We start from the raw sequence: 16932 nt of genomic DNA, 5'->3' as shown, positions 1-16932 counted from the left end.
CACACACTCACCCACCCACACACACCCAACCACTTATCCCTGACAATGTGAAGGCATTTGCACTAAACATACTACCTCACTGTGACAGGGGACTTCTTTTGCACATATATTGCGTATTGCACACTGCATAATCTGCACAAATCTAAACCTACCTCTTGCTATTCTATTTGCACAACCCCACCTCCCACTACAGTCTCAGTATGTGATTTATTTATTGTATTCATACCTATTACACTTCTCAAATGCATTCTGTCTAGTGTACTGTACTGTCTGCACTTTGTACTGTGTTGCACGTATGTTCTGTCGGCACTGTGTCTTTGCACCATGGTCCTGGAGGAACGTTGTTTCGTTTCACTGTGTACTCTGTATGTAGTTAAACACAATAACAATAATGACAATAAAACCTCTTGAACTTGACCTTGTTGGCGTATTAATGTATACTTAAAATATATATACTAGTTTGGTTAGGATTTGTTCTTAGTTACCAACTTAGTAACCAAGCTAGCATATATTTTAATGGTTGTTTATTTTCAAAACGCCCAATCTTAACGTCTTCACATTCTCTCATGTTTCTCCTTGGAATTACAAGAGGCTTGTATTTCTAAACGCAATACAATCGATCGATTCAGTCAGATAGCTATTTGTTGTGAAACGGAATACAATCCTGTTTTTGAGGGATACTACCACATATAGTTTCGGAGAACTCTGCAAAGAATGTGACGCGTCCAGTTATTTTAAACGCTTCCGCGGGAGTCGAGCGCTACGGTCAGTCGCGAAAGTAGCTCTAACTGAACCTTAACGGAGAACTTCCTGTGTGCGGAAGATCATCACATCTGCCATAAACACGATTACACCCATTCTGGTTACTCCCCTGGGAGTGCGTGCGGGTATGAAAACACCGTATTGAGCCATCAATCAGAAGCGAGAGATTTTCTTTCGCTGATACTATGAGGCTGATTAGCGTTTCAGCGAATGTGCTCTGAAATGTAGGCTTTTCTATGATTATGCCTACATTTAGTGGTGGTTGTCAGAACACAGGTCGCACTAAGGGTTGATTTCTACTGCAACACCCACACGCGCCCACATGCAGTCACCGCCCTGCGACAGACAGAACCAGGCGATGTTCGGCTCATGGGGTAAAAAATATAACGTTTATAATGGACTTTACGAAGTAAAAAAAAAGATTCAGTATGATACAAAAACCGTTCCGTGTCCGTTGGAGGAACAAGGGTACCTATTTTGACTTTATGTTAATTATACTAAAAACAAGTTTGTTTTTTTTAAATAAAGCAGACGTAGGGAAATAAGACCGTAAATACATAAGTCCGTAAATAAGTTGCTAACAAAATCACTGAAATAGTGCATAAAGACAGACGTGACTGACGGTAAGCTTTAAAAAATTTAAGCAGCACTCGAGTCATTTGTTACTAGGCAGAACACTAAATCGAAGGTGGACGTTTATTAATAATCGGAAAATCATGTACAGTATTTGTATTTTTCTAGGTCATGCAAGTATGATTTAATTGCCCAATTAAATAGTAATTATGGTTCTAAAACCAACCCAAATGTAAAAAAAAGATTGTGTGTTAAATAGGCCTAAATTGCATATCTGGAGTGTAGTGAAAACTGGTGGTGCAGATGCTGGAGTGGGGATAGGGATAAAGTACTTGGAGAATGGGCGTGGATGGAGGTAACATGAATATGGATTGCGTGTGGAAGCACACAGGAATGGCGTGGGGTGGTGCTAGATAATGTGAGTGTGGGTTGTAGAGAACATGGAGGCATGTGTGATAGGATGGTGCTAGGGATGCTGGGAAAGTTTGGTGTGCTGGGGGAGTTTCCCTCTTGAGGGGCTTTCCATACTTCCATGTCCAAAATAGTTTTACTTTCACTTTGATTAAGACCTTTTCTTAATAAAAAAAAAAACACACAGACAACCTCATCCATTACATTCACATATACAAATGTCAAAAATGTCTGTTGAAGCCATACACTAATGAGGAATTAATGTGTTTGTTTTTATTTTGTTGTCTGTTAACAGGTTTATTATGATGTTACCATTGAGTCATCTTACCATTGAGTGGTGATATAAGGCGACACATTGACCTTTTCCCCTTACTGTTGTAAAAAGGGAAACTGCTAGCTAGTGTCAGTCATATTGACAATCTGGATAAGGAAGAACAGTGGGCCACCTACCTAACTTCCTACTTACTTACCTTCACTGTAGTTAATGGTTATGAAGAATCAGGATCAGGGATGGATGCACTACACTGCTCTGGAAATTCCAGCTGTAAATAGACAATGGGAATTTCCAGGAAAATTGAAAAGAAAGAGAAACAAGACAAAGAACAAAAGGTCAAAATTCCATAATCTTTAACTCACAGTCTCTCCCAAATCATCAGAGGGAAGGGAATTTTCATGAAAATGGAAACGAAAAGCAAACAGGACAAAGAATCACTCAGAAGAAAAGTACATTATAGTGTCACTGAGCAAAATGAATTGAAGAAATTAGTGTATTTCAGAAAGGAAAAAAAGCCAAATTTCATGCTAAGGTTGCCAGTGGTTGTATGAGTAAACAAACTACACACATAGTCAATCGAAAAGTTGTTGGAGACCTTTAAACAATGCACATTCAAGTGGCTTATTTTTACACACACACACACACACACACACACACACACACACACATCTACCACTCAAAGTGTGTGCGTGTACATGGCAACCATTGATACACATCCACCTGCCCACTCACAAGCTACTACTTATTCAAGCCTAAATTCTAGTTTCACATATCAGTGTTCTCACAGTGTTGATTCATATATAGTTTAAACTTATAGCTTGTTTGGCTGCATGAAATGAAAATGTCACATGACCAGTGTCTTAGAATAATGTCATCAAGATATAAAAGCAAGATAGGATGTGTAAGTGAGAAACATTTAGAAAAATGGCATGTTTTCTTAGAAACATCTTGCAGCTGGCAGACATAGTCTGAAATAGAGTGCATTTTATAGTTTACTAATAAAGGAAATATGTACTGTATGTGTGACAGATATGTGTTTGCTTTGTGATCTTGCATCTTAGCTCCCCTATCTGGACTGCTGAATAGAATCACCGCTGTCCTTCCAAAATTAGGGATTTGGGAATAATTGCTCCTACAAATGTCCTCGCAAATGTCATATACATAACAGGTTCTGGAACAACTGCCAGAGACAGAAGAGAGCATGGGCAAAGGTTTAAATCTAACTGCTTTAGAAAATGAGTTGTACAAAAATTGTAATGTTAACATATGTTAGAAAGAAGCAGTGATAAAGTCAATTGCTATGAAAGTCAATTGCTACGGAAAGTGGTAGCTTCCTGACATGTAGATCCTGGGTGACTGTGTATAACCAGATCACAAAGAAGCAAATAGTCATAGACAAAGGATTTGTTTTCCTCCCACCAGTAGCATCAGAGATATGCAGTAAAGGTCTGTCCATCCTGGGATGATGAACCTATCTCTAAATGATTGGGGGACATTCCATCCACTTGGCATCATTCTGTCCACGTCTGAGAAAGTGCAAATGTCTATGGTGCAATCAGTAACAGTGTAGACAAAACTGTCAAGAGTTGCTTTAACAGCTGTCCCTATATCCTGACAGCCTCCCAAGGGCTACTGGAACTTACAATAATCTTCTGTCTGTTGCGTGAAACATAAGAACCACTCTCGGTTGTAAAATCAATATGAATTCAAAAACAATAGGTAGAACTACAAAGTTTGTCATCCCAAAGCAAGATTCAATAACAGGAAGGGGTATAAATAGTGAATAAGCCAGACCAGAAGGGAAGGGAAAAACCTGAAAATAAACCTTTTTTTTTATTTTTTATCCTCAGTCATTTTATTTTCTTGGAAAACTACCTGGCAAGGTAGCTAATCTGCATTACTTATACAGTTGTCTGTAGTAAGCTAGCAAAGTGACATGACGTGAACTACTAAGTGCGGCAGACACGTTATACTTGCGGTTGGACTCACGCAAGTGTTTATTTAAAAGACACAACAGGCATGTGTCGTCTCATCGCAGTGGAATGTCAATTTTCAAAGTTGTGATAGATGTTGTGCTTTCCCGCCGCTAGCTCCCTGAGGGCTGTCCTGCTTCTGAGTTGATGACTGTAAGGAAGCAGATTTTGCACGCCTGCAGGCGGTTCGTGTGTACCTTTGTACCTTGTACCATTAGTGTGACTTGTGAGCAGTGGTTCCTTTCAGCTCAAAGCTGCAGTCCTATCCTGCATGGAGGCTAATGCTCTCCACAAGATTAACCAAACTTTACAAGGTTTGTTTACAAGGCCTGTAAAAAAATTCTAAGGCTCATCTCACATTTTGACAACAGCAGCTCTAACATTCGCATCCAACTCCACACACACCCACACACATACACCCACACACATACACATTATTTTTGGATACTGGAATGTCGGTGGCTTGCCCATCAGGAATTCTACCCCCCCCCCCCCCCCCGACTACCCAGTTCAGAGTTTTAGGTTAGATGCCCTGTACTCCATACTATCCCACCCATTCTTCTAGTCATCCACATCCAGCATTCGCATTGGCCATGTCCCCAAACTCTGCAGGTTTGGCTAACAAGACAAGCGCAGTACTGTTCACCATGTGAAGCACACTCTGCTCTGCACTGCTCTAGCCAACTTCAACCACCCCAAAACACACACTTTAGTATTAGCATTTTGGCCTGCTCAAGTTGCTCGTATGCCATATCTGGCCCTCCCCCGTGTATGTGTGCTATGTGGAGTGGCATGGGGTTAGTAAGACTTTGCACAAGAATAATCAGTTCTGCCTCTGTTTTTTCCCTGTTTCCCCCATCTCTGGACATGTCGCATGTCCAGGTGTTGTTGTTGGGGCAGTCGTCCAGTCTGGGTGGTACGGCGGTGGAGGCTGTGCATGATAGGGGAGTGTCCAGTCTTGGCTTGTAGCCTGTGCTGTAGCCTGCGCAGTCTGCTCCGCTGTGCGCTGTCTCTGGGCTGGCTCACTGTGTCGAAGTTTCAGGAAGCAGTAGTATTGGGGTCTCCATGATGCCGTTGGTCTAACTTCCACCGGATCCGGCGGTGTCGAGGCTCGAGAAGTGCTGGTGGTAGCGGTTGGAAGGAGCCTGGGTCACTGCAGTCGCTGCAGTCAGGGGGGGTCGTTGACTCTGTCGGTGCCATATATAAGCATAAATATAAGCATTCCCTCCATACGGCAAAATCCTCATACTTATTGGCTTTAATAGAAAAACACAAAAACAATCATGAACAAATCAAATTGCTAATCCCACTAGAGTGCAGCAGTAACAATTTTATTAAATTCTTTAATAATATGATTAATAAAATTATGGGAAATATTAGTCATACTATCTCAGAACCTGTCAACCTGCCAATGCATCCTGACAGCTGTCTGGTCAGCTCTGAGGCTCTATTGGAGTTCTTTTCCCCAATTGGTCATAAGGAGCTTATTTCATTGGTAAAATCTGCCAAGCCGTACCAACCCATCTACTGAAAGAATTACTGATTATTATGTAGAACCTTTGCTTACTATAACTAACTATTCTCTGAGCCTGGGCTACATTCCCAGTTCATTTAAACTTGCAGTCATCAAGCCTAATTAAAAAAACCTGGTCTTAATCCCCAGGAACTATAGGCCAATCTCTAATCTGTCATTCATATCCAAAATTTTAGAGAAAGTAGTTTCTTCGCAACTCTCTTCCTTCTTACAGACAGAACATTTCAGTCTGGATTCAGACCCCATCACAGCACTGAAACTGCACTGACTAAAGTACTAAACGATCTCTTAATATCCACTGATAAAGGACATGTTTCTTTTCTTATACTGTTAGACCTCAGTGCTGGTTTTGACACCATTGATCACAACATTCTACTAAATAGGCTGGAGACACTCATTGGCATAAGAGGTCAATCACTCTCCTGGTTCAGGGCCTACCTGACAGATCGTTACCAATTTGTACTAGTAAATAAGAAATGTTCAGAACATACAAAGGTAAAATATGGTGTCCCACAAGGATCTGTACTGGGCCCCATGTTATTCTCGTTGTATATGCTACCGCTGGGCACTATCATTTGTAGGCATGGTATTAGCTTCCATTGCTACACAAATGATACTCAGTTATATATATATCTTCTAATCTGGATTATATCAATACTACTCTCAAAATTAAGAACTGCGTCCAGGACATAAAAAACTGGATGGCATATAATTTTATTTACTAAATTCCGATAAGACTGAGGTGCTGATTCTTGGGCTGCTAGACGCAATTGGGCTGATATACCCCTCACCCTAGATGGCTTTTCAGAAACACCTAAATCTACAGCAAAAAGCTTAGGTGTCACTACTGATTCAGATCTTTCATTTGACACACATATATGCAATGTCACTAAGGCTGCCTTTTTCCATTTACGTAATATTGCCAAGTTAAGACACTTACTTTCGTTAGCTGATGTAGAGAAGCTGGTCCATGCTTTTGTCGCATCAAGCAGTCCCACCAGGATTTCGCGGGCCTTTTTTGTGATTGTTGCGGGCTAAAATGTCGCGGCCAGCCAGTAACGGAAGAGAAAACGTGCCGGACAATGTCGGTGCTGGAGGCCACGGAGAATGGTGAGTGTATTGTGATTTCAGTTTTACTACTAGGCTCGTAAAAGATGTAATATGAACGCATCTATTGTAAACGCAGGAATTTAGAGCTGTGTTTGTAGTTAATGTTACCACCACAGTCACTACTGTACAATAGCTAGCTCTTAGCCTTGCTAGTTGCTAGTTAGCTGTAGCCATAAACAAAGCACGAGCAGCGATGACGTGCTACACATTTTGTGCAGTTACACTATATCGTTGTTGCTTTCACGGGAATGCTTGTGTTTAATATTTGTTATTTTTTACGTTCAAGATTCCCCTTCCACTGACGAGGCGAGCGGAGTTGGCGGGAAATGTTTCCTTCAACCAGGCTTTCCTCGGGGTGCTTGGCGAACTTGTGAACACCATGCGAGACAGACGCCAGTAAAAGCACACAAAATGTTGCTTGTAGTACTATAAATATTTATTTCATATAAAGCTATACGTTATTTTTAGGTAACTTTTTGCACTTTTTTAAACTATAACTATATTATTTACATATGTTGTACTTTAAATATCTATATTTCATAATAAAGTTTGATTTCATTTGATTGTATGACTGATGCTTTTTATGCATGGTGTGTTCAGCCTGTTTGAGTAATACCAAATTATCAATAATTAGAGCAACCACATACAATAATGAAGATAAATATAAATAAGATACAATAATGCTATGTGTTAAGGGGCATCGACCGGTGTTGTGGTCGCATACAAATGATGTCACGACACTACAACCCGCGCGCCAACAGCGACTCCACCCACATTGGGGTGGTTCACCATTGTAATGGAAACACAACGCGACCGTACCGTTCCGTTGCGAATCGACCCGTATCGAACCGTACCGCGCCAAGCAGGACCTAGTGGAAATGCGCCATTTGTGTATGAGAGAATAAAAGTGTGACAATATGAGCACATTCCAAGAAATGATAACAGTTGTTTCTTAGTTTGCAGTTTTGGAAGCTTCACTATGGCCTTCAGTCATTCCTCAGATGTGCATGTGACTGTTGTGAGATAACGTGTCCTAAGAAGCTTACTTTCTCTCTGTAGTATTGCAACTTTGATTTAGATGCCTTGTGGCCTTCCTCTGCTAGATGATTTAACAGTGCCACTATGGCCTGTCTGCAAAGGTCTCTGTTTGGAGCACAAACTAAAAGATCATCCATATATTGGAGTAAAGTTGTTCCCTCTGGAAGTTTTGATGTTTCTAAACTCACACGTAGTGCAGCATTGTAAATGGTGGGTGATTCAGAGTAACCTTGACATAATCTAGTGCAGGGCTAATCAATTAAATCTTTCCGCGGTCCATTTTTGGCAGATAGCTCAGACCTTAGGTCCGGGTTCGCGGTGGTGAACGAAAGTTGTTGACGAGGGGGGGGGGGGTGTCGAACGAAAGTTGTTGAGCGGGGGGGGGGTGGCGAATGAAAGTTATTGAGCGGGGGGGGTTGAACGTAACACTCAAATGGGTGGTGAACGTAACACTCGTCTGAAAATAAATTCTCCGTTTTAAAATATAGTCTCCCGTTAAAATTTTTTTGGCATTTGGGTCCGTATCCAGTTAATCAGGAATGTGATTGGGTCCAGACAGGACGGCGTTCGGGTCCGGATCCGGACCGCGGTCCGCCATTTGGTGATACCTGATCTAGTGAATGTGTATGTTTTTCCTTCAAAGGAAAAGGCAAACCACAATTGGCTATGTGGATGAACTGGAATGCTAAAAAATGCATTGGCAAGACCCATTACACTGAACCAATGGCTGTCTGGGGGAACCTGAGACAGAATGGTGTAAGGATTTGGGACTTCTGGGGCTCTAGGATGTACTTCCGCATTGACAGCCTGCAAATCCTGAACAAACCTCCATTCCTCTCGCCCTGGCTTCTTAACTGGGAAAATTGGTGTTCTTACTAGGGAGTTTTCACATGGCACTATCACGCAAGCCTCTCATAGTGGTTGGAAAACGCGTCTGATGCCTTCCACGGCTTCAGGTTTCAACGGGTATTGGTGTTTGGGTTATTGGTGTTTGGGTCTGTAATCACATTTGGGAACAATGCACATCGGCTCACATCCTTTAATGAGGACCACATCGTTCTTTCCCTTAGCCCACAGAGCTTGGGGAACTTTTTCCAATTCGAATTCTTCCGCTGGGAGGAGGGTCATGCATATGGCCTCTGTTTGTGTTTTGTCATTTTGGTCAAATAATTCCAGTGTGCTAGCTAGTGATATGTGGGGTGTGGCCCACTCAGGAAGGTGGAGATGGACGTCCCCTGTGTTCCAGTTATGGTCGATCTTGTTGAACTGAGGTCTGAGTTTGACCATTAGTAAATGTCTCAGTTATGATTGAGTCGGTCTACAGGACCGAACAAAAACCATGGGTTCTTCTCCTAAGCGCCGCCCTCTGGTCAGATGGTTTGCCCATATGGTTTGCCCATACAAAACTGTACTTCATCACTTCCATCCATATGTGAATTTTGCAACCAGGGAAAAGAACATTCAGGGAAGCTTCCCGCCTTATTACATCAGACCATCTCTCTGTGATGCTAATTCCTGCATACAAGCCCCTGCTGATCAGGAAAAAAAGCTGCTATTGAAAACCATCACACATGGGTGGATGATTAAAAACATCATACAGGCAAAGGAGAAGCTGGATCACCAGAAAGGTACGAGCGAGGCTGAAGTCAAGAAACACCTCCTATAAATCTGGCAATGTGGTGGCACTCAGAGCTAAGGGCCAACCTGAACCATGCCTTAAAATTCACAAAGCGTGCTCACTGCCAGTTAAGGATTTGTTCCAGGATCTCTCTAACACAAGGCAAGGCATTCAGACAATCACGGACTATAAAACTACTCATCCACTCTGCGAAAACAACATCACCTTTCTCAACAAAATTAACACTTATTTTGGAAGGCTTGAGGGTCTGAATACCACTCCTGCGGTGAAATCAACACATTGCCCTGATGAGCAGCTACTCTGCCTAGATACAGGGAATGTCTGGAGAACCCTGAGGATAGTAAATATTAGGAAAGTAGCAGGCCCCGATAACATACCAGGTCAGGTGCATACCAGAGGAATGTGCCGATCATCTGGTGGGGGTTCTCACGGACATATTCAACACCTCACTGAGACAGGCTGCACATTCATGTCCATCTGCCACGATCATACCAGTGCCCAAGAAATTGTGCCCTCAGTAATTACCACCTGGTTGCACTCACCCCCATCATGATGAAGTGTTTCAAGAGGCTGCTAAAGGATCACGTAACCTCTATTCTTCCCCCCATTCAACCCATACCAGTTTGCTTACCGCCCTAACCACACCACAGAGAATGCCATTTCCTCTGCACTTCACCTGAGCTTAGAACACCTGAAACGGAAGAATACACAAGTGCGCATGCTGTTTCTGAACTAAAGTCTAGAAACTCAGCGTTTAATACGATAATCCCGCAACATCTGATAAGCAAGCTGGTCCCCCCAGGCTTCAGCACACACCTGAGTAACTGGCAGCTAGCCTTTCTGACAAACAGGTCTCAGTCAGTGCCGGTGAGAAATAACACCTCCAGTGTCATCCCTCTGAACTCTGGCTCCCATCAGGGCTGTGTCCTGTGCCCGCTGCTGTTTACTGATGACTCACGACTGCTGCACTACAAGGTCCACTACAAACCACACTGTGAAGTTTGCAGACGACACAACAGCAGTGGCCCTAATCCAGCATGACCATGACCTGGACAACAGAGAGGAGGTGAAACATCTGGTTGAGTGGTGCGATACCAACAATCTGGTCCTGAACGTTGCACAAGAGATCATTGTGGACTTCAGGAGGAGAAAGACCAGCCATACACCACAGACACAGCAGTGGAGGTAGTCAGCAAAACCAACTTTCTGGCAGTACAGATTATGGACACTCTGACCTGGCCCACTCACACTGAAGTTCTGGTAAAAAGAGCTCAGCAGCACATACATGTACTCCTCTTGTGCAATATTTATGATTTATTTATTTATCTGTGATGCACATACATTGTAATACTTTGTGTAATGTTTTACGGGCCAGCAAAGTCAATGTGAATGCGCTGCCATGGGGCCAGGGCCATGGGTGCAGAGGTGTAAGACTTGAATGGTCACGCACAAGTTTTCAGCGAAACCATAGGTACGCTAAAAGGGTTTGAAACGTCCCTGACATTAAAACCAGGCCAAAAACCCAAGTTTTGTCAGACACACGTAGTCCCATATGCATTGAGACCGAAAGTGCTCGATTACTTCAGCAGGGAGTGATATCTCCAGTCCAGTTCAGTGAATGGGCAACCCCAATTGTGCCTGTTATAAAGAAGAATGGTGGTGTGAGAATTTGTGGGGATTTCAAGGTTACTGTTAACCCGGTTCTATGCATTGAACATTATCCATTACCCCGCATTGAAGATCTGTTTGCGTCTCTGTCCGGAGGAGATCGTTTCAGCAAACTAGATCTGTCACAGGCATATCTTCAGGTGCCTGTCTGTGAAGATTCACAGAAATATCTCACCATCACTACCCACAAAGGCATGTTTTGTTACAATCGCCTACCTTTTGGGATAACCTCTGCACCCTCAATTTTTCAGAGGATTATGGATCAAGTGTTGCAAGGACTACCCAATGTCCACTGTTTCCTAGATGATATCCTAGTAACAGGCAAGGAAGATGCTCATCATCTGGAAAATTTAAAGGCTGTACTTAGTCGGTTGGAACAGTTTGGGTTGAGAGTGAAAAGAGAGAAGTGCAAGTTTTTCCGCAGTTCACTGGAGTATCTAGGGCACGTAATTGATTCAAAAGGACTCCTCAAGTCACCTGACAAAATCTGTGCTATACTGGACACCCCAGAGCCCACCAACACAAGTCAGTTACGCTCTTTCTTGGGCCTTATCAACTATTATGCACGTTTTGTCCCAAACTTATCGACTTTACTCCACCCATTGAATACTTTGCTGCAGAAAGAGATGAAATGGGAGTGGTTTACTGAGTGTAATAGGGCATTCAACAAAGCAAAAGAACAACTCGCAAGCAAAAGTGTTCTAACACACTATGATCCAGCAATTCCAGACATACAGGCCTGCGATGCTTCGCCCTACGGGGTGGGAGCTGTCATTTCCCATAAGCTACCAAGTGGCGAAGAGAGGCTGATAGCATTCGCTTCAAGAACATTGAACAAAGCAGAGCAGAACTACGCTCAAATAGATCATTGTAATGCTGACGGTTTGTCCCGTCTGCCACTGCCCGTCCTGCATAAGGAAAAACGGGACAATTGACACTTTCCTCATTAATCACCTGGAATGTTTGCCCATATGTTGTGCTGACGTGAGGCGTGAAACCAGATCGGACATCACACTGTCCCAGATCATAGAGATGGTATCCACTGGCCATTTTCCCACTATCAAGGAGTCAGACAGTAGTCTCTCGCCATACATAGTAAGGAGAAATGAACTGAACTTACTGCAAGGCTGCATAACGTGGGGGAATAGGGTGATTGTTCCACCTAAGTTGCATAATAAAGTACTGGAAGAATTGCACTTGGGGCACCTTGGAGTAGTTAAGATGAAGGCATTGGCACGGAACTATGTGTGGTGGCCTGGACTGGCAATGCCAGGTAGAGGTGAAACGATTACACGAGTAATTCGAGTTACTCGATTACAAAATGTGATCGAGTAATTTTCTGTGCCTTGAAGAATCGTTTATTTTAAAACGGTATTTCGCACTGACTAATTTTAATGTAGCGCAACACGCTTACGTCACCCACGCGGCGGAGGTTTTTAGTTGAGAAGCGGGAATATGGAAGCAGCGAGGGAAAAGAGCGACAACGTACGTGAAGAAAAGGGCTATAGGAAAAGACAGAAAATGTCGAAAGTATGGGAGCATTTTAGGTTCGAAAGCAAGAATAATACAGTGACATGTATTCGGTGCAACATAGTCCTTGACTACCACAACAGCACATCTTCAATGCTGCACCATCTTGGCCGAAGATACGCAGAATGGAGCGGTGGAGCCGGGACAATGTAAATTTTATTTACAACAAATTAATGAGATTAACATTAATGTACCTTAATAACATAACGACAGCTCTGTGGAGTGCTGATTTTTAGCAATACTGTCGAATGTGTGGCTAGTTTAGTACAACGGACACAAGTTCTTAATAACTTAATACAGGCATTATGTAACAGCACTGTGGAGTTAAGACGATAAGACGATAAACAATAAATAAATTAAAGATAGCTGAGCTACTTTACCTTAGCAGTTACTTTAGCAGGAAAGATTTTTATACTGATATACTGTAGTTTTGACACAAGAAATTCTAAGTTGAAAGTAATTGAATTTAATTTATTTACTTGTGGTATTTATTTCTATTTGCATATACAATTTGGAAATGTATGTTGTGAATTTAAAAACTATAACTTATCTAAAAAAGGAAACCGATTGGTCAGTCATTATTAAGCGAAATGTCTTGTTTTCTCTTTTGTATTTTTAATTGCTCCTTAACCAAGCAATTCTGTTTTATCCGATTACTCGATTAATCGAATCGATTTTTCAGTAGAGTACTCGATTACTGAAATGCTCAAAAGCTATCAATTACTGAAATGATAGCTGCAGCCCTAATGCCAGGTAATACGTATGTAAGCTTTCTATTTGTTATAATGTACTACTAAGTAGTTAAAAAGATTTATTAGTTCTAAGATATATATATAATTTAATTTAGGTTCTAGTAGTACAAACAAATAATGTTTTGTTTTCATGTAAATAATCTGTTCTGCTTTGTGATTGGTTGAAGGAGTCACATGGTCTGTGTTGAGAGGGAGTGCATGGGAAAAAACAAAAGTAGAGAAGCGGGAGAGCCGGTAGCCTGTAACAAATAAACAGCACTCCATATTTGAAATCCGTCTCCATCCAGTTTTCTTTTCAACCCAAGAGTGATCTATACCACCTTACACGGAACCCAACACTTACATTTGGTGGCAGCGGCCATTTTTTTTTTTAGTGGTTTTTGTGAGTTTTGAATATATATGTCCTTTTTTTACGGCGGACTGTGCATAGCAGAATTTCTCAATTCACACGGATTTTCACTCTTCTGGGGAAACTGGTGAGCCAACGTCTTTTGCTGGAGATAGTTAGGATTTTTTATTCATTTTTTGCTGTTTTTGCTGTCTTTATCACGCCTATTTTTGACTGAACATGTCGGAGGCTGATAGCGCGAGGGAGCAATTACCTGAGGTGGTGGAGAACCAACCACGTGAAGTAAATGGCGCTGCTGGGCAACTGATAGTTCCAGATTGTTTTTCTGGAAGCTTGAGAATTGAACTTCCAGCTACTTATAAAGGAGATGGCACAGAATCTTTCACAAGTTGGTCTCGCCGCTTTGAAGTAGCAGTACAAGCTTTGCATCCTCCCGCTACTGACTTGTCCAGAGTGCTGGCTTCAGTTCTGCCTACTCGCCTAAGTGATGCAGCATTTTTGTATTGGGATAGCTTGTTTCCTTCGGTCCAGCAAAATTACAGCCAGGCTAAAGAAAAACTCAGCAATGTGTTTGGCTCAAAATATACACTGCCGTTCTTTCAGACTCATGTGAATGCTCAACCTCGACTAGTGCTTGAAGCCTTCCCTGATTATGATGTCAGTGCTCAAGAAGGGGAGAAATTTTGGCGCTTTGTGGCTGGCTTAGATCCAAATTTGCAGTCAAAAATTCATAAAATGGGTGTATCCAGCATGGAGGAAGCTGTTGTAATTGCTAGCCGCTGTGAGAGAGCACGTATGGCTCTACAGTTTGATGCTTCCTATCTGTCAAGCCCTGACCAAGTAGTGATGGTTCGATCCAAGTCTTCTGATGACAAACTTAGCAAGCCTATCCAGCAGCTCACACTCACTGTAAGTGATTTGAAAAATGATGTGCAACAACTGCAAGAGAAAAATGCTCAACTTAATCAGCGTTTGGACTCGTGGTCTTTTCAGACTCAGAAGAGCACACCTTCCCGTGCTCGCAGCCCTTCTCCATCTTACCGCCATTCATTGCACTACTTCTCACCTGATCGACGTTATGGTCAAGACCCTGAGCCTTATGATTGTCTTCCTGTATCTACGGAGCACTCCAGACAACATGGTATGAATACACGGGAGACGCGACCAATACTGTTCTCCAGAGCGCCAACTGCGTTTGAAGTATAATTCACATTCTGGAAATGACAGCAGTCCCAAACGCAATTCAAGTCCGAATGCGAGGAGAGACAGAGAAATTAGTCCTGACTTCAGACGCAGCGTTCAATTCCGGTCTCCTGAGAATAATGCACGTTCCCACCCCTCCAAGGGGGGAAACTTCCATTAGCTGCTGTTGAGGGGCAAACATCAGCTACCACATTAGAGCCCCAGCTTTCCACATTTCACTCCAAAATTAATGACAGTATCAGCTAATATTCTTGCTATTATGGAAGGCATTGAAGTGTCTGCCTTGCTTGATACTGGTTCTACAATTTCTATTGTGGGTGAAGATTTCAGAACTTCTCATCCCGCATTAAGACGACGTCCAATGAGAACCTCCTTTGTACTTGCTCGTTCAGTAAATGGACAGTGCTTGGACACCTTGGGCTCCTTAACCCTAAGCATTAGACTGGGGAGAGAATTATTGAAGCATGACTTCCAAGTTGTCAGAGGAGCTCCTTACCCGGTCATACTCGGATGGGATTTTCTTGAAAAACACCATGCTCTTCTTGATATCAACAACAAATCATTACTATTGTGGAACATACGCCTTCCTGCTGTAATGTGTCTGTTCTAGCACCTGCCAAGCTTCCTACTATGAGCAAAACCATCATCACAGCTTGTGTTTCAGGAGCCATGGCTGCTTCTCCTGTACCAACTGACTATGTAGGTGTCCTTATACCTAACCCAACATGTGAGGTTGTTGTGGCCCACACTCTTAGCGAAATCCAGAATGGCATGACTGTTTGTGTGCTAAACACTACGGAGGATGACATCGAACTGCAGCCTGGTCAACATCTGGGTGAGTTCCATTCCACGTCATCCGATGACACTACAGTAGTTGAAGAGACATGTTACATGACCACTCCTTTACACTGTGATGCTATACCACCTGTGCAGATAGATGAAACGAACCTGTCACATTCCCAAGCACAGTCATTAAAGTCTCTGCTCACAAAATACTCGACTGTGTTCAGTATGCACTCAGAAGACAGGGGTCGCACAGGCGTAATCAAACACCACATACGCACTGGCAATGCTACTCCAATTAAGCAGAGAGCCTACAGGGTAACACCAGAGCAGAGAGCTGAAATAGAGAGTCAGGTGAACAAGCTGCTGAAAGCTGACATCATAGAGGAAAGCTACAGTCCTTGGGCTGCACCAGTTGTCTTGGTTCGCAAGAAGGATGACACCTGGAGATTTTGCCTAGACTACAGGAAGCTTAATGCGGTGACCATTAAAGACTCTCATCCGTTACCAAGGGTTGATGATGCACTCGATGCTTTATCAGGCTCTGCGTGGTTCTCAACCATGGATCTTCAGCATGGTTACTGGCAAGTTGAAGTTGAGGAGCAAGATCGAGAAAAAACCGCATTCACAACTGGTTCTGGGCTATACCATTTCAAGGTTTTACCTATGGGTCTTACTAATGCCCCAGCAACATTCCAGCGTTTAATGGAAATGGTGCTTCATGGTCTCCTCTGGAAAACCTGCTTAGTGTATTTAGATGATGTTAATAATAATAATAATAATAATAATACTTTATTTTTATATAGCGCTTTTCTGAGACCCAAAGACGCTTACAATACATAAGGAAGCAGAAACATATAATACAAAACATACAAAACAGTACAAAGAAAATTATGGAGCAGGGAGATCATAGGCGAGAGAGAAGAGGTGAGTTTTAAGTTTTGATTTAAATGTGGAAAGAGAGGGAGACTGTTTGATCAAAGTTGGAAGGGGGTTCCACAGTCGAGGAGCGAGTCTAGAAAAGGCCCGATCATCAAAGCTACAGAGTCTAGATGATGGTGACTTTAGTAGTCCAACAGTAGAAGATCTAAGAGATCTAGAAGGTCTGTAGGGAAGTAGGAGGTCAGACAGATAAGGAGGAGCCATGTTGTTTAGAGCTTTGTAGGTCAGTAAAAGTATCTTAAATTGAATCCGGTATGTAACGGGGAGCCAGTGAAGATCCTGGAGAACAGGTGTAATGTGATCATGCATACGGGTGAAAGTGAGGAGACGAGCAGCAGAGTTTTGGACCATTTGAAGCCTATGCACAGAGGAAGAACTAATACCAGCCAAC

At 42.6% G+C, this 16932-nt stretch overlaps 1 protein-coding gene across 1 annotated transcript in view; it reads left to right on the top strand.

The window, feature by feature from the left end:
* Positions 1-1083: 1083 nt before the first annotated feature.
* The window catches only part of LOC143521910 (CD276 antigen), a 38001-nt gene continuing 22152 nt past the window's right edge, over positions 1084-16932 (top strand). Inside the window, exon 1 of the mRNA XM_077015412.1 lies at positions 1084-1136. The gene's annotated coding sequence lies outside the window, so the exon portion shown is untranslated. The remainder of the gene's footprint in view (positions 1137-16932) is intronic.

Source organism: Brachyhypopomus gauderio, chromosome 8, assembly GCF_052324685.1.
Source record: "Brachyhypopomus gauderio isolate BG-103 chromosome 8, BGAUD_0.2, whole genome shotgun sequence".
In the NCBI taxonomy this organism is placed as follows: Eukaryota; Metazoa; Chordata; class Actinopteri; order Gymnotiformes; family Hypopomidae; genus Brachyhypopomus; species Brachyhypopomus gauderio.
This window is presented reverse-complemented; position numbering and strand designations above follow the sequence as displayed.